General features: G+C 48.4%; 1 long non-coding RNA gene across 1 annotated transcript; it reads left to right on the forward strand.

Annotated features, from left to right (window-relative positions):
- Positions 1 to 29: 29 nt before the first annotated feature.
- LOC139175399 (uncharacterized) lies at positions 30 to 16,838 on the forward strand. Its single transcript, XR_011560522.1, has 3 exons — positions 30 to 117; positions 15,663 to 15,829; positions 16,783 to 16,838. It is a non-coding gene; the product is annotated as an uncharacterized lncRNA (long non-coding RNA).
- Positions 16,839 to 18,105: the final 1,267 nt, after the last annotated feature.

The following is an 18,105-nucleotide window of genomic DNA, read 5'->3' on the forward strand; positions in this document are numbered from 1 at the left end:
CGGGCCAGGGGGCGGGGGAGGAGGAGGGGCCTGGAGTCCGGCGGGAGGGTGAGCGCCGCAGCCCGGCAGAGAGTCGGCGGGAAGGAGGCGCAGCGCTCGGGCCACCTGGGATGGCAGGTAGGTGGGCGCCGCTTCCGACCCCTCGCCGCCCGGCCCGGCTGCTCCCCCGGGCCCCCCAGAGGGGAGGGAGGGAGGGAGGGAGGGATATAACCCCGGAGGGGGGGCGCTTCTGTCTATCTGCCATCTGTCTATCATTGTCTGTCTGTCTATCAACTGCACCTATCTGAAATCTCTCTCTCTCCATCCACCCATTGCTCTCTCTCTCTCTCTCTCTCTCTATCTATCTTTCTATCTATCTTTCTATCTATCTTGTATCTATCTATCTATCTTTCTATCTATCTATCTTTCTATCTTTCTTTCTATCTATCTATCTTTCTATCTATCTTTCTTTCTATCTATCTATCTTTCTATCTTTCTTTCTATCTATCTATCTTTCTATCTATCTTGTATCTATCTATCTTTCTATCTTTCTTTCTATCTATCTATCTATCTATCTATCTATCTTTCTATCTATCTTGTATCTATCTATCTATCTATCTATCTTTCTATCTATCTTTCTATCTATATATCTATCTATCTATCTTGTATCTATCTTTCTTTCTATCTATCTATCTATCTATCTTGTATCTATCTATCTATCTTTCTATCTATCTATCTTTCTCTCTTTCTATCTATCTATCTATCTATCTATCTTGTATCTATCTATCTATCTTGTATCTATCTATCTATCTATCTATCTTGTATCTATCTATCTTTCTATCTATCTTTCTATCTATCTATCTTTCTCTCTTTCTATCTATCTATCTTTCTATCTTGTATCTATCTGTTTGTTTGTTTGTTCGTTCGTTTGTCCAATACACAAATACACAGGAAGAAAAATAGACATGTGATAATATATATAAGGGTAAAGTGAACTTAGAGGAGAGGATATATGAAAGGAAGAGAATATATATGATAAGTGAGAGAAAGGAAAGACAACTGGACAGGGGACGAAAGGCACACCAGTCCACTTATGTACGCCCCTTACTGACCTCTAAGGAACCTGGAGAGGTCAATCATGGAGAGTCTAAGGGAGAAATGTTGGGGGTCAGGGGTTGAGACACAATGGAGTCCGGCAATGAGTTCCACGCTTCGACAACTCGGTTGTTGAAATCGTATTTTTTACAGTCAGGTTTGGAGGGGTTCATATTAAGTTTGAATCTGTTGCGTGCTCTTGTGTTGTTGCGGTTGAAGCTGAAGTAGTCGTTGACCAGTAGGACGTTGCAGCATATGATCTTGTGGGTAATACTCAAATCGTGTTTTAGGCGTCGTAGTTCTAAGCTTTCTAGACCCAGGATTGTCAGTCTATTTTCGTAGGGTCTTCTGTTTCGAGTGGAGGAGTGAAGGGCTCTTCTGGTGAAGTCTCTTTGGACATTTTCAAGGGTGTTAATGTCCGAGATGTGGAATGGGTTCCAGACAGATGAGCTGTATTCAAGGATGGGTCTGGCAAAGGTTTTGTAAGCTCTGGTGAGTAGTGAGAGATTGCCAGAGCAGAAGCTACGTAGGAGCTATCTATCTATCCACCATTCTCTCTATCTATATCTATCTATCTATCTATCTATCTATCTATCTATCTATCTATCTATCTATCTATCTATCTATCTATCTATCTTTCTCTCTTTCTATCTATCTATCTATCTATCTATCTTGTATCTATCTATCTATCTATCTATCTTTCTCTCTTTCTATCTATCTATCTATCTATCTTGTATCTATCTGTTTGTTTGTTTGTTTGTTTGTTTGTTTGTTTGTTTGTTCGTTTGTCCAATACACAAATACATAGGAAGAAAAATAGACATGTGATAATATATATAAGGGTAAAGTGAACTTAGAGGAGAGGATATATGAAAGGAAGAGAATATATAAGATAGGTGAGAGAAAGGAAAGACAATTGGACAGGGGACGAAAGGCACACCAGTCCACTTATGAACGCCCCTTACTGACCTCTAAGGAACCTGGAGAGGTCAATCATGGAGAGTCTAAGGGAGAAATGTTGGGGGTCAGGGGTTGAGACACAATGGAGTCCGGCAATGAGTTCCACGCTTCGACAACTCAGTTGTTGAAATCGTATTTTTTACAGTCAGGTTTGGAGGGGTTCATATTAAGTTTGAATCTGTTGCGTGCTCTTGTATTGTTGCGGTTGAAGCTGAAGTAGTCGTTGACCAGTAGGACGTTGCAGCATATGATCTTGTGGGTAATACTCAAATCGTGTTTTAGGCGTCGTAGTTCTAAGCTTTCTAGACCCAGGATTGTCAGTCTATTTTCGTAGGGTCTTCTGTTTCGAGTGGAGGAGTGAAGGGCTCTTCTGGTGAAGTCTCTTTGGACATTTTCAAGGGTGTTAATGTCCGAGATGTGGAATGGGTTCCAGACAGATGAGCTGTATTCAAGGATGGGTCTGGCAAAGGTTTTGTAAGCTCTGGTGAGTAGTGAGAGATTGCCAGAGCAGAAGCTACATAGGAGCTATCTATCTATCCACCATTCTCTCTATCTATATCTATCTATCTATCTATCTATCTATCTATCTATCTATCTATCTATCTACCTACCTACCTACCTACCTACCGATCTATCTACCATCTCTCTCTCTCCAGGCCCCCAGGGCTCCTAAGGAAATCCCCCCCCCATTTTCACCTGGTGTCTCCCCCCTCCCCCCCCCTTCCTCAGGTCTTTGCAAGAAGCAGCAAAACAAAAGTTGGCCAAAAAAGAAGGGTGGGGGGGCCTTAGGGGCAGGCGGGGGGCTGTTGAAGGCACTGGGCCCCTCCTGACATTCCGCGTGAGGCTTTGACAGGGGGGGAGGCGGGGGGGGCTGCGTTGCACGGCGCCCGTCGTTTGGACCAGCATCAATGGGGCATTCTTTTGCCCGGGCTTTGAAGGGACCACCCGGGAGAGGAAGGGGGGGGGGGGCTTGGAGAATTTCGGGGGGGGGAGCACGAGGCAGGGACACACACACAAACACACTCTGCCGCGTGTGTGTGTGTGTGTGTGTGTGTGTGTGTGTGTGCAATGAAGGTGGGAGTTGATCTTTGCAGCTCTGTAATGTGAGCGGGAGGCTTGCAAAATGTCATCTTGCTATTTTAATGGGGGGGGGGCACGAGGGAGGGTCTTCTCTTCCTCTCTCCAGCCTCCCAAGGGGGTTTATTAGCCCTCCCACCCCCACCCCGCCACAAAACAACAACTCGGGCGTGTACCTGGGCCCCATGCTTTCCTTAGTCCTTCGTAGGTAGACTGCCTCTGGCAAGAGAGTTTTGCTCTGGCTCCTTTTCCCTGGAAAGGATTTTGGGAGGGGGGGGCAGGCAAGGAAGCCTTAACATGGGGTCCCCGCTCTTTTCTGAACTTTAAAACACTTGTGAAAGGGCCCCTTGCATGGAAGGATTGGGTGCAAAGCTACACGTTTCTCCCTTCAGACAAGTTTAGAAACACAGAAGATGGACGGTAGAAAAAGACCCCCTGGTCCATCTCATCTGCCCTTATTTCCTGTGTTTTATCTCAGGATGGATCTGTGTTTACCCCAGGCAGGTTTACATTCAGTTCCTGTGGATCCTTCTTCCTTCTTTCCTTCCTTCCTTCCTTCCTTCTGTTTCTTTCTTTCCTTCTTTCCTCCCTCCCTCCCTTCCTCATTCATAGAAACATAGAAGTCTGACGGCAGAAAAAGACCCCCTGGTCCATCTAGTCTGCCCTTATATTATTTCCTGTATTTTATCTTAGGATGGATCTAGGTTTATCCCAGGCATGTTTACATTCAGTTCCTGTGGATTCTTCCTTCCTTTCTTCTTTCTCTTCCTTCCTTCCTCCCTCCCTTCCCCATTCCTTCCTTCCTTCCGTCTTTCCTTCCTCCTTCATTCATAGAAACAAAGAAGTCTGACGGCAGAAAAAGACCCCCTGGTCCATCTCGTCTGCCCTTATACTGTATTTCCTGTATATTTTATCTTAGGGTGGATCTATGTTTATCCCAGGCATGTTTACATTCAGTTACCCTGGATTGATCAACCACGCCTGCTGGAAGTTTGTTCCAAGCATCTACTCCTCTTTCAGTCAAATCATATTTCCTCCCGTTGCTTCTGATCTTTGCCCCAACTGACCTCAGATTGTGGCCCCTTGTTTTTGGGTTCACTTCCCTATTCAAAACTCCTCCCTCCTGGACCTTAACTTTGGGAGCTGAAAATTTGGGGGTGGGGGCTTGCGAAGGGCTTTTTAACTTGGGGGTGAGGTCCTTTCTCTTTGCAGACCCAAGTTTTGGGGAGGGTTATCCTACTCCCCCCCCAAATCTCCCCACTTTTAAAGTCTTAGTGAGAGAGGGAGGAATTTGCCAGTGCGAGTTTTTGGAGAGGGACGGCATACAAATCTAATAAATTATTATTATTATTATTATTATTATTATTATTATTATTATTATTTTCAGAAGGGTTGGGGGGCAGGGGGTCTCCCAGCCCTTGAAGCTGTTTTCCTACTTTCGAGTTCCTTTTGGGGGTTTAGTTTTGTTGTGGAGATCGGTGGTAGCCTAGAGCGCAGCCATGGCAAATGCACAAATAGCCAAAAACAACAGGAGTTGTGTGAAAAAAGAAATGAAAGGTTTTTTTCCCCATTAAACAAAGGAAGTTCCTTCTGGTGTCCACAATAAGCTTGACCACAAATCAAAATCCTTTGTTTTGTAGAAGGTGTGAATCCCTCCCTTCTGTGTATCTATATACTGCTCAAAAAAATAAAGGGAACCTTTAAACAACACAACAGAACTCCAAGTCAATCAAACTTCTGTGCAATCAAGCTGTCCACTTAGGAAGCGACACTGATGGACAGTCCATTTCACCTGCTGTTGTGCAAATGGAACAGTTGTGCAAATGGAATATTCAATGAGAATATTTCATTCATTCAGATCTAGGGTGTGTTCTTTGAGTGTTTCCCTTTATTTATTTTTTTGAGCAGTGTATTAAGAGTTGTGTAGCTGTCCAATTTTACAATCTGTGCCAGCTTTGCCAATCGGGCATCCTCACAAGGGACTTCATTTGATGGAATTTCCAGCTTATTCTTTGGTGGAGAGGAATTCGGGAACTCCAATTCACATAACCAAGATCACATGAAGTGTTAATACCACTTTGTAAGGCCTTAGTGAAGCCACACTTGGGATATTTGCAAAACGTTTTGGTTGCCACGATGCAAAAAGGAGGTTGAGACTCTAGAGAGAGTGCAGGGAAGAGCCACAAAGAGGACTAGGGGACTGGAGGCTGAAACAGACAAAGAACAGTTGCACAAACTGGGTTTATGTCTAGTTTAAAGAAAAAAGGACCAGGGGAGACAGGATAGCAGCCTTCCAGTATCTCAGGGGTTGCCCCAAAGAAGAAGGAGTCAAGCTATTCTCCAAAGCAAAAGAGGAAGGAAGGAAGGAAAGAAAGAAGGAAGGAAGGAAGAAAGAGAGAGAGAGAGAGAGAGAGAAGGACCAGGGGAGACAGGATAGCAGCCTTCCAGTATCTCAGGGGTTGCCCCAAAGAAGAGGGAGTCAAGCTATTCTCCAAAGCAAAAGAGGAAGGAAGGAAGGAAAGAAAGAAGGAAGGAAGGAAGAAAGAGAGAGAGAGAGAGAAGGACCAGGGGAGACAGGATAGCAGCCTTCCAGTATCTCAGGGGCTGCCCCAAAGAAGAGGGAGTCAAGCTGTTCTCCAAAGCACCTGAGAGTAGAACAAGAAGCAACGGGTGGAAACTAAACAAGGAGAGAAGCAACTCAGGAAACTAAGGAGAAATTTCCTGATAGTCAGAAGGGTTAATCCGTGGAACTACCTGCCTCCAGAAGTTGTGAATGCCCCAACACTGGAAGATGTTGGATAACCATCTGTCTGAAGTAGTGGTAGGGACTCCTGCCCAAGCAGGGGGCTGGACTAGAAGACCTCCAAGGTCCCTTCCAACTCTGTTGTTGTTGTTGTTGTTATTATTATTATTAAATTCCCTATAAATCCATGCCACTGCTGGGGGGTTTTCTTGCATGGGGGAGTGGGGAGCTTAATTTGCAAATGCTCAAATGCCTGGCGGGGGTTGATATATAATAATAATAATTAATAATAATAATAATAATAAATAATAATAAAATAATAATATAATAAATAATAATAATAATAATAATAATAATAATATAATAATTATAATAATTATAATAATAAAATAATAATAATAATAATAATAATAGTAATCTGTTAGATTTGTATGCCGCCCCCCTCCGAAGACTCCGGGTGGGGTTGATGGATTTGGCACAATTCCCACACTGGGGAGTTCATTTTTTTCCACCGGATCCTGCGGGGGGGGGGGGGGGCAAACGAGGAACGGATGCTTCCCCCCCCCAATTGAAAGTCTCCTCTCCCGCCTCTTCCCTTCTGTAAATGCGCCACAGGTGCTTGGGATGAATTCTTTGTTGTGGGGAGGGTGGGAGGTGATTTGGAAGTGCCCCCCCAAGCGCTCTGTCCGAATCTGTCCGGGCTGCTCTCATTCCCACGCTTGTCTCCGGGCTGAGACCGTCCAGCTGGACGCTGCATCAAACGGGGGCGATTCTGACCCAAATTTTCTGGCTCTGTTTCATGCGGGACAATCAATTACTCATCACTTGGCGACCTGGGGTGTTTTGGTCTCCATGCGCCTCCTTCCCCTGCAGCTGTAAGAGAGCGTGTTGTGGGGCCCCCTCCCTGCCCCACGGCTCATTGCAGAGGGCTGGGGCTTCCCCCAGAGAAGCAGAGGGGTCACCCGTGCTGGGAGGCTGCAGGGGGACCCTCCCCATTCCCTTTTGTTCCGCGCACTGCTCCCCATTGCTTCACTGCTAAGCAATGCGCGGTGCTCAGGGGTTGGGTGGGGGCTCCTCTCGTCAGCCCGGGGTGGGGAGCATGGAAGCCTGCCCCAGCAAGAGGAATTTGGGGGCGGGGGGGCTTAATAATAATAATAATAATAATAACAACAACAACAACACAATCCATCAGTTGCAAAAGGCCCCTGTACTTGGATCTGCGCGCATCATGCGAAAATACATCGCCCAGTCCTAGGTGCTTGTGATATTGTGATACGAAATCCAGCATATAAATCTTGTTTGCTGTGTAGTACTGTTTTTGTATAACAACAACAACAACAACAACAGAGTTGGAAGGGGCCTTGGAGGTCTTCTAGTCCAACCCCCTGCTTATGCAGGAAACCCTACACGACTTCAGACAGATGGTCATCCAACAGCTGCTTAAAAACGTCCAGTGTTGGAGCCTTCACAACTTCTGGTGGCAAGTAGTTCCACTCATCAACCATTCTGACTGTCAGGAAATTCCTCCTTGGTTCTAAGTTGCTTCTCTCCTTGTTTAGTTTCCACCCATTGCTTCTTGTCCTACGCTCAGGTGCTTTGGAGAATAGCTTGACTCCTTCTTCTTTGGGGCCACCCCTGAGATATTGGAAGGCTGCTATTACGTCTCCCCTGGTCCTCTTTCTTTCTTTCTTCCTTCCCTCCTTTTTTCTCTCCTTCCCTCCTTCCTTCTTTCTTTCTTTCTTTCTTTCTCTCCTTCCTCTTTTGCTTTGGAGAATAGCTTGACTCCCTCTTCTTTGGGGCCACCCCTGAGATACTGGAAGGCTGCTTCTTAACTCATAACTTCCAACTCTGTTGTTGTTGTTGCTGTTGTTGCTATTGCTCTTGTGGTGGTGGTTGTTGTTGTTGTTGTTGTTGTTGTTGTTGTTATTATTATTATTATTATTATTATTATTATTATTATGAGAAGTAACTTAGAACTAAGGAGAGACTTCCTGAGAGTTAGAAAAATTGGTCAGTGGAACAGCTGGCCTCCAGAAGTTGTGAATGCTCCAACACTGGACGATGGACAGACTAGATGGACCAGGAGGTCTTTTTCTGCCATCAATGTTTCTATGGCTCATGGTGGCAGGGCTGGGGATGATGGGGCCTGTCATCCCAGGGAGCAGGAAGGCGGGGGGAACCTGGTGGGCTTAACGGAGGATGGGGTGAAGCCCAGCTCCAAAGCAGGGGGATTTCACAGGTGGAGGGGCGAGGGAGGGGCCCCCACAGGTCTCCCCCACTCCAGGGGGGGGGATCACATTCCTTCCTCCCGTGACGGGTGGGCGGGGGGCTTCCGTGTGGAGGTCAGCTGAGCCTGGATGTCCTGCCAGCTCTGGCCGGCCCCGGAGGGCTTCCCTGGACGAGCGAGAAGCACGACCTACCACCGCCCAAAGCATCCCTTGGCCCTTGGACCGCAGCTGCAGAGGCTAGGAATGTGGGGCGGGGGCTGCCTTGCTGGAAAACAGCCCCCCCAAAAGGCCTGGATCCTTTAGAGGTGGGCGTTTGGAAGGGGTTGGGGGCTTTGGACGAGGGTCTTACGGGCAGTCTGCAGGCAGAGGCTTAGCTACAAAAAAAGAGAGGCTGTCTTCTCCTGCCTTGCAACGCTGGTGAAACCTCTCTGGGGGTTTTCTGGGTGGGGGGTTGTTTCTGTCCCTTGTGCAAAAGGGGGGAGGGGTGCAGTTTTAAAAGGGGGGGGGGTTGAGTGGGTGGGAGTGCAGAGCAGAGGGGGTGGGGGAGGTCAATTGTAACCCACCACCCGAAACCTGCAGAGGGTCAGCCTCTCTCTCTTGTCCGGGCTATATGGGGAAGGGGCTGTGGGGAGGGGGGGAGGAAGAGGAGGAGGAGGAGGAAGAACAGAAGGAGAGAAGGAAGGAGAAGAAAAAGGATGGGAGGAGGAGTGGAGGAGAGGTGGAGGAGGAAGAAGAGAAGGAGAGGAGGAGATGAAGAAGAAGGGGAAGGAGGAAGTGGAAGACAAGAAAGAGGAGGAAGGAGAGGAGGAAAAGGAGAGGGGGGGGATAAGATGAAGGAGAGGGAAGAGGAAGAAGAGGAGGAGGAGGAGGAAGGCTCCTCCACTCCTGGTGATTGTGAACCCACCTCCGGAATCTGTCTTGGGTTTTGTTTCCCTGACCTGGGGATCTTTGCCGGGGGATCCGCTTGATCCCAGGCCTCGGGGAAGGCCCCTCCCCAAATCCTGGAAAGCCACAGCTGGTGGGGGGAGAGGATCCAGCCACGGCTGAACCTGGCAGAGGGTCACAAACGGACTTCTAGGAACTTTCCAGGAGGTCAGCTAATGTCCGGCGGGCCTAAGTGGCCTTTCTCCGGAGCTGGCTGGACAGTCCAGGAGGCCCACAGGTGGCCGGAGCACAGCCGGGGCTGCATTGGCAGGGATTAGCCAGGCCGGCACATTCCAGGGGCCAAAGCCGGATCCCTTCCACGGGTCGCCAGAAGTAAACAAGCCGAATTGTAAGCCATGTGGACTAGAAGTTTGTTTTTCCTTCTACAAAGTGTGCTAAAACTGTGCTCTTCCTTCTTTCTTTCTTCCTTCCTTCTTTCTCTCTCCTTCTCTCCCTCTCTCCCTTTCTTTCTTTCTTTCTTTCTCTTTCTTTCTCTGTCTCTCTCCCTTCCTTCTCTCTTTCTTTCTGTTTCTTTCTCTCCCTCCCTTCCTTCTCTCTGTCTATTTTTTCTCTTCCTTCCTTCCGTCCTTCCTTCCTCTCTCTCCCTCCTTCCTTCTTTCTTTTTCTCCCTCTCTTTCTTTCTTTCTTTCTTTCTTTGTCTCTCTGTCTCTCTCCCTTCCTTCTCTCTCGCCCTCCCTCCCTCTTGCTTTCTTTTTTCTGTTTCTCTCCCTCCCTTCCTTCTCTCTCTCTTTTTCCTTCCTTCCTTCCTTCTTTCATTCTTTCATTCTTTCTTTTTCTTTCTTCCTCCCTCCCTCCCTTCCCCTCTCTCTCTTTTCCATTTGCAAGGCAAAGGAGACTGTTCCCCAGCCTGTCTCATACCCCCTCTCCGGCCCCTCCTCGCCCCTCTTCAAGACAAGTCCAGCCAGCAGCCCATCCTCTAAAAAAAACCCCCAACTTTGTTGTAACTTGATTTAACTCAGCCACATTCTTCTCCTGTCGTGTTACTCCGCTTAGTGTGATGAGATTTTAAAAGTAAAGAAATAGGCCTTTGCAATAAATCAGCCTCCGGAGCTCATGGAACCTTTTTTGCAGCTATCTCCCCCTGGGTCCTTCCTGGTGGAGCCTTTACAGAGACTTCAAGGAGGGTCTTTGCAGGGGGGGGGGCTGGTTCTCTTTATTTAGTTATTTTATGGCATGAGTCGCTCAGATAAAAATATAAACTTAAACAAAGCTTCAGCAGTGTGTGTGTGTTGTGTGTAATGTGTGTAGGTATGTGCACAATACAATATACAGTGGTACCTCTACTTACGAACTTAATTCGTTCTGTGACCAGGTTTTTAAGTAGGAAAGTTTGTAAGAAGAAGCAATTTTTCCCATAGGAATCAAAGTAAAAGCAAATAATGTGCGATTGGGGAAACCACAGGGAGGGTGGAGGCCCTGTTTCCTCCCAGGAGATTCCTAGAGAGGCCCCATGGAGGCTTCTCCCCTGCCTTTTCCGGCCCTGTTTCCTCCCAAGAGATTCCTAGAGAGGCCCCACGGAGGCTTCTCCCCTGCCTTTTCCGGCCCTCTTTCCTCCCAAGAGATTCCTAGAGAGGCCCCACGGAGGCTTCTCTCCGCCTTTTCCGGCCCTCTTTCCTCCCAAGAGATTCCTAGAGAGGCCCCATGGAGGCTTCTCCCCTACCTTTTCCGGCCCTCTTTCCTCCCAAGAGATTCCTAGAGAGGCCCCACGGAGACTTCTCCCCTGCCTTTTCCGGCCCTCTTTCCTCCCAAGAGATTCCTAGAGAGGCCCCACGGAGGCTTCTCTCCGCCTTTTCCGGCCCTCTTTCCTCCCAAGAGATTCCTAGAGAGGCCCCATGGAGGCTTCTCTCCGCCTTTTCCGGCCCTCTTTCCTCCCAAGAGATTCCTAGAGAGGCCCCACGGAGGCTTCTCTCCGCCTTTTCCGGCCCTCTTTCCTCCCAAGAGATTCCTAGAGAGGCCCCATGGAGGCTTCTCCCCTGCCTTTTCCGGCCCTCTTTCCTCCCAAGAGATTCCTAGAGAGGCCCCACGGAGGCTTCTCTCCGCCTTTTCCGGCCCTCTTTCCTCCCAAGAGATTCCTAAAGAGGCCCCACAGAGGCTTCTCTCTGCCTTTTCTGGCCCTGTTTCCTCCCAGGAGATTCCTAGAGAGGCCCCACAGAGGCTTCTCCCTACCTTTTCTGGCCCTGTTTCCTCCCAGGAGAGTCCTAGAAAAGCCCCACCGAGGCTTCTCCCTGCCTTTTCTGGCCCTGTTTCCTCCCAGGAGATTCCTGGAGAGGCCCCACTGAGGCTTCTCCCCACCTTTTCTGGCCCTGTTTCCTCCCAGGAGATTCCTAGAGAGGCCCCACAGAGGCTTCTCTCCGCCTTTTCCGGCCCTCTTTCCTCCCAAGAGATTCCTAAAGAGGCCCCACAGAGGCTTCTCTCTGCCTTTTCTGGCCCTGTTTCCTCCCAGGAGATTCCTAGAGAGGCCCCACGGAGGCTTCTCCCTACCTTTTCTGGCCCTGTTTCCTCCCAGGAGAGTCCTAGAAAAGCCCCACCGAGGCTTCTCCCCGCCTTTTCTGGCCCTGTTTCCTCCCAGGAGATTCCTGGAGAGGCCCCACTGAGGCTTCTCCCCACCTTTTCTGGCCCTGTTTCCTCCCAGGAGATTCCTAGAGAGGCCCCACAGAGGCTTCTCCCTACCTTTTCTGGCCCTGTTTCCTCCCAGGAGAGTCCTAGAAAAGCCCCACCGAGGCTTCTCCCCGCCTTTTCTGGCCCTGTTTCCTCCCAGGAGATTCCTGGAGAGGCCCCACAGAGGCTTCTCCCCGCCTTTTCTGGCCCTGTTTCCTCCCAGGAGATTCCTAGAGAGGCCCCACAGAGGCTTCTCCCCGCCTTTTCCGGCCCCGTTTCCTATGTGTTGCAATACATAGGCTAAAGATGTAAGTTTAAGACTGTAGTCATTTCCTGGTTGGCCACAAGAGGGAGCCAACGATGTTCCTCTTGGGGGAGTTTGTACTAGAGAGATTTACTGTATATTACATTTTCCTGTGTGCCATAACCTGCTTTGCAAACCACCATTAGGATTGTATGTGTATGATATTTGGGCTGTGTTTATTTGCCCATCTGTGTATAATAACATTGTTCTGTTTTGTACTAACTCTGGTTCATTGACGGACCAACCCTCATTGCGACATCAACTCTGCTTAAAGTTTGTGGAAGGTTTGTTCCATCGTCCAGACGTCCTAGCAGCCTCCTCCTCCCTTCGGCCTCTCCAACCCGCCAAGCAGAGGGAAGGGAAGGGAAGGAGGGAGGGGGGATAAATGGCTTTTTTTAAAAAATCAGCATTCTTCCCCCCCCTCCTCCGCCTCCCCCTCGGGCTAATAGTGAAGTCAGTGGAAGGGAATGTTACTGTAATTAGCAGAGCCAAGAAGGGAGGGAGGGGGAGGGGAGGGGGGAGGGAGGGGGGAGGGAGGGGGGTAGCTGCTCACTGGACCACAAAGGCCTCCAGGCCAGAAGTTGTGTTTGCCACCCGCCGGGTGTTTGTTTTGACTTTTAGCAGCGAGAGAGAGAGAGAGAGAGAGAGAGAGAGAGAGAAGCCCCCCCCCCAAAATCCCCAACCTGGCTGCGTCGGCTTCTGCGCCGTCCTCCTGGGGTTTTTTGCGGTGGCTACCGGCTTTGCCAGCAGTTCCAACCGCAGCCGAGGACGGGAATCCGAGTTGTGTTGGGGTGGCAGGGGGGAACAGAAGTTGATGGGGGCCAAAAGCAAAGGGGGGGGGGCTGGCCGTGTGTGGGGTCAGGCAGTTGGAGAGGGGCTTGCTTGCTTGCCGCTTTGGTCCAGGGGTCAGTCTGGTCACTCCCTCTGCCCTGGGTGGGGGGGCTTCCCTTGCCTGGGCTCCTTGTCCAGCTGTTAACAGATGCTGAGGAGAATCCCTGTCCTGGGTGGTCCATCAGCTGCCTTGCAAGAGCCCCTCCTGGTTAGGAAAACCAAGTGGAAGGAAGAAGGGAAAGGAAGGAAGGAAGGAAGGAAAGAAGGAAAGAAGGAAGGAAGGAAAGAAAGAGAAGGACCAGGGGAGACATGATAGCATTCCTCCAGTATCTCAAGGGTTTCCACAAAGAACAAGGAGTCAAGCTATTCTCCAAAGCAAAAGAGGAAGGAAGGAAGGAAGGAAGGAAAGGAAAGGAAGGAAGGAAAGAAAGAAGGAAAGAAAGAAAGAAAGAAGAAAAAGAAAGAAGAAAAAAGAAAGAAAGAAAGAAGAAAAAAGAAAGAAAGAAGGAAAAGAAAGAAGCAAAGAAGAAAAAAGAAAGAAAGAAGAAAAAAGAAGGAAAGAAGGAAAAGAAAGAAAGAAGGAAAAAAGGAAAAGAAAGAAGGAAAGAAGGAAAAGAAAGAAGCAAAGAAGAAAAAAGAAAGAAAGAAGAAAAAAGAAAGAATGAAGGAAAGAAGGAAAAAAAAAGACATGATCGAAACATTTAAATATATTAAAGGGTTAAATAAGGTCCAGGAGGGAAGTGTTTTTAATAGGAAAGTGGACACAAGAACAAGGGGACACAATCTGAAGTTAGTTGGGGGAAAGATCAGAAGCAACATGAGAAAATATTATTTGACTGAAAGAGTAGTAGATGCTTGGAACAAACTTCCAGCAGACGTGGTTGGTCAAGCCCCAGGAACTGCTGGGATAAACATAGATCCATCCTAAGATAAAATATACAGGGAATAGTACAAGGGCAGACGAGATGGACCAGGGGGTCTTTCTCTGCCGTCCATCTTCTATGATACTACAGAGTCCAGTAGTGAGTTCCGTGCAAATTCTTTGTTGCAAATTCTGGGAGAGAAATTCTTCCCTCTCGGCCAGGATCTGGGGGGTGGGAGGGTGATCAGTGGGGCACCACCAGGGAGATGGCAGAAAGGGGTCATCTGGGCCTGAGGGTCATGTCAGGACCCCCTCACACACACCCCTTTCCCACCCACCTTCGAGCAGCCTCCCACTGCGGTCTGGGCCCTTGCTGGAAAGATAACGCAGGAATGTGGCCGGTCTATTTGGCCTGGACATCCGATCCTGGGCAACGTAAGAAAACTCTGCATGGTTCCCAGCGGGATAAAAATACCACCGGACAGATTAGAAGGCCGGCTGGCTGGACAAACAAAGGCCTGCCAGAGACCAAACTTTGCAGTTAGAAGACCGGCTGGCCGTAGCAACGCTGGCCGGTGTGTCTCTATGGCACAGGTTTATTTTTTTTAAAGGGTGGTGGTGGTAGAAGGAGACCCCCCTATCCTCCTTGGAAGGGTCGCTTGGTGCCCGTTTGTAGAAAGAAGGAATTTTTGCCTTCTACAAACAAATTATGGCAGGTTTAATTCCCCAGCTTGGGGGGGGGGGCAGTGTTGAAGTTAGCACAAGGGGCAGCTGGGTGGGCACTGGGCAAAAGCCTCCAGATGGGCCGGGTGGGGATTATGGGCCCATTTCAAGGTGGGAAGGAGAGTTTATGAAGTTCGAGAGAGAAAGAGAGAGAAAGAGAAAAAGAAAAAGAGAGAAAGAAAGAGAAAGAAAGAAAGAAAAAAGAGAGAGAAAAAGAGAAAGAGGGAGAAAGAGAGAGACAGAGAGAGAGAGAGAAAAAGAGGGAGAGAGAAAGAGACATAGAGAGAGAGAGAGAAACAGTGAGAAAGAGAAAAAGAGGGAGGGAGAGAAAGAGAGAGAGACAGAAAAAGAAAGAGAGAGAGAGAGAGAAAGAAAGAGAGAAAAAGGGAAAGAGAGAGAAAAAGAGAAAGAGACAGAAAGAAAGAGACAGAAAAAGAAAGAGGGAGAGAAAAAGAGGGAGAGAGAAAGAGACATAGAGAGAGAGAGAGAGAAACAGTGGGAAAGAAAAAGAGGGAGGGAGAGAAGGAGAGACAGAAAAAGAAAGAGAGAGATAGAGAGAGAAAGAAAGAAAGAGACAGAAAAAGAAAGAGAGAGAGAAAGAGAAAGTGAGAGAAAGAAAGAGACAGAAAAAGAAAGAGAGAGAGAAAAAGAGGGAGAGAAAGAGACATAGAGAGAGAGAGAGAGAAACAGTGAGAAAGAGAAAAAGAGGGAGGGAGAGAAAGAGAGAGAGACAGAAAAAGAAAGAGAGAAAAAAAGAGAGAAAGAGAGAGAGAGAGAGAGAGACAGAAAAAGAAAGAGAGAAAGAGAGAGAAAGAAAGAGACAGAAAAAGAAAGAGGGAGAGAGAAAGAGAGAAAGAAAGAACGAAAGAAAGAGAGAGAGAGAGAAACGAGGGACTTGGCCCACTTTCTGCAGGAGGCCTTACACTGGGGGGTGTCTCACGTGACAGAAGCCCCCCCCATTGGGGTCTGGGGGTTTTCCTGGTGGAGTGGGGCCCCCCAGGCAGCTCTGGCTTCTCTCCCGGAGCCTTTTGAGAAATTTCTTCATTTCCTCTTCCTTTCCCTCTCGGAAGGTCAGCGCAAGGTTGAAAGTTGAAGGAAAGTTCAAAAGCTTTTAAAACGAAAGACACCCCCCCCCCAAAAAAAAAAAACCCCAACACACCCACTCCCCATCCATTGGCCAAATCCTCCCCCCCACCTCAATCCCCCCTTCCCTTTTTTCATAAAATCTGTAAGTCAACATTTAAAGCCTTTTGCAGGTTCTGGATATTTGACTTTCAAGCCCTGCTATCTCTTTTTTTAAACGTGTTGCTCTTTTAGGGGATTGAAAGAGGGTTCTTGAAAAAAAGGGGGCTCCCCTCCCCACGCCTGGAAGAGATGGACGGCCAGGATGGACCTTAACCCAGCGAGGGGGGCTACCTCTCTTTGCCACCCCAGGACACGGCCCAAGAAGCCATGGGGGCAGCTAGCCCAACCCGGCTTGGGAGGTAAGGCTGGGGGAAATATTTGGGGGTTAAAGGCAGGGGGGCTTGGAGGAACTCTGGGGGGCTCTCAAAACGGTTGAAACCTCTCCTCCTTCACATGTACCCTGATTGTCCTCATGAGGACCAGAAGCTTGCTTTGCAATTTCATTTCATTGACTTACATACTGCCCTGGGAATCAAGGCGAGTTGCAACGATAAAACGGTGCAATAAAAGTCAAATGTGAAACAGTTAAAAACAGTAAAACCCCATTAAACTAAACGATGCCCACCCACCCCTGAGCTAAACTATAAAGTCACACACACACACACATACTGCTCAAAAAATAATAATAGTAAAGGGAGCCTCCAATAACACATCCCAGGTCTGAATGAATGAAATATTCTCACGGAATCCTTTGTTCTGTACAAAGTTGCGCAACAGCCGGCGAAATTGACTGTCAATCAGTGTGGTTGCCTAAGTGGACAGTTTGATTTTGCAGAACCTTGATTCACTTGGAATTCTGTTGTGTGGTTCAAGTCTTCCCTTTATTTTTATTTTTATTTTGATCACAGTTCAGCCGTGACTAGGGGTCAGCACCAAGTGGTACCCCTTCCTTTTTTCCTGCTTGAGAGATTTCGCCTCTCAGCTCCCAGAATTCCCCATCAGCTATGCTGGGAACTGGAGTGCCCCCCGTGCTAAAGGGGCCACCGTTGGAGAGCCCCCTCCTCAAGATGGACTGAGGGGTGCCCGAGAGAATTTCTTTCAGCAAAGCCGTAGCCGGGGAAAACCTCCCTGAGCAGAGATATTCCCATCATGCTTTGCGCCTGGAGCATCCTGCAGGCCTAGGCAGGCGGCCAAGTTTGGTACAGTTTGGCCACCAAATCCCACGCCTGGCACATCTGCCGTTTCCCCCAAAATGCGACGGCTTCCAGCAACGGCGGCCTTGAAGAATCCGATCCTGTGTTTTTCTTTCTAGGTTTTCCTTCTTGCTGACGTCTTTGCTGGTGGCGCTGAGCCTGGCGTCCGAGAAGGTGAGTGGTGGCCGGCCAAGAGGCTTACTCATCCCCTGGCGGAGAAGCCTGGACGGACCTCGGGGTGAGGGCGGGGCGGCCTTTTCCCAGGGAAGAGGCGTGGCCTCCTCTGCGTTGGCCTCCATCAAAAGGGGCTTTTCGGAATATAAGACGCAGGAAAATAGGGAAAAGGGTCTGCTTACCGGGTATTCCTCTGGCCAGCGTTCTTAGTCCGGTCAGTTTCAGCACATTTATTTTATTTTATTTATTTTTTATTATTCAGATTTGTATGCCGCCCCTCTCCGCAGACTTTATCCCATGGTTAAAGGCTTTTAAAAAAAAACTTTATTCAGAGAGTAACCACGAAAGAGCCTGCAACCTGGTTAGAGCTGGGAACATCATTATTACCTGGAAAGAAACTTTTCGGAGCAAATAGAGCAATGGGAAAAAAACCCTGCAAAGACTTAGGGCTTGGAAAACATTCTTTGCAGAGAGTAACAGCGAAAGAGCCTGCAACCTGGTTAGAGCTGGGAACATGGTTAGCGCCTGGTTAGGGCTGGGAAGAAACATTTGGAGCAAGTAGAGAATGAAATAAAAAACCTCTACAAAGACAGGGTTTAGAAAACATTCTTTGCAGAGAGTAACAGCGAAAGAGCCTGCAACCTGGTTAGAGCTGGGAACATCATTATTACCTGGAAAGAAACTTTTCGGAGCAAATAGAGCAATGGAAAAAAACCCTGCAAAGACTTAGGGCTTGGAAAACATTCTTTGCAGAGAGTAACAGCGAAAGAGCCTGCAACCTGGTTAGAGCTGGGAACATGGTTAGCGCCTGGTTAGGGCTGGGAAGAGACATTCATATCAAGTAAAGCAATGGAAAAAAACCCTGCAAAGACTTGAAGGCTTGGGACACATTCTTTGCAGAGAGTAACAGCGAAAGAGCCTGCAAGATAAGGTCGCTAGCCGCTACTTAGGGCTGGAAAAAAAAGAGCTACATTCTGAGTATTAGACTTGCACCCAAATTATCAGCCCCTTTTAGGGAGGAAAAAGTTGCGCCTTATTTAACCACTGGGTGGGTCCCTGCGGCGTCTCTCGAATTCATACCCCAGGAATGAACTCTGCTTCTTGCCCAAAAGGGCCGAAGCCTCTGGTAGTCACTGACGCCTGTGCTTGAGGACTAGAAACTTGAAGGGAATCAATGTGGCTCAAAAAAATTTGGCCTGCTCCAAAGTTCCCCCCCTCCGCAATCAAATTCTCGCCAGCAAGAACTGGGAGGGGGCCACCCTCGTTTA

Source organism: Erythrolamprus reginae, chromosome 13 (assembly GCF_031021105.1).
Source record: "Erythrolamprus reginae isolate rEryReg1 chromosome 13, rEryReg1.hap1, whole genome shotgun sequence".
Lineage (NCBI taxonomy): Eukaryota > Metazoa > Chordata > Lepidosauria > Squamata > Dipsadidae > Erythrolamprus > Erythrolamprus reginae.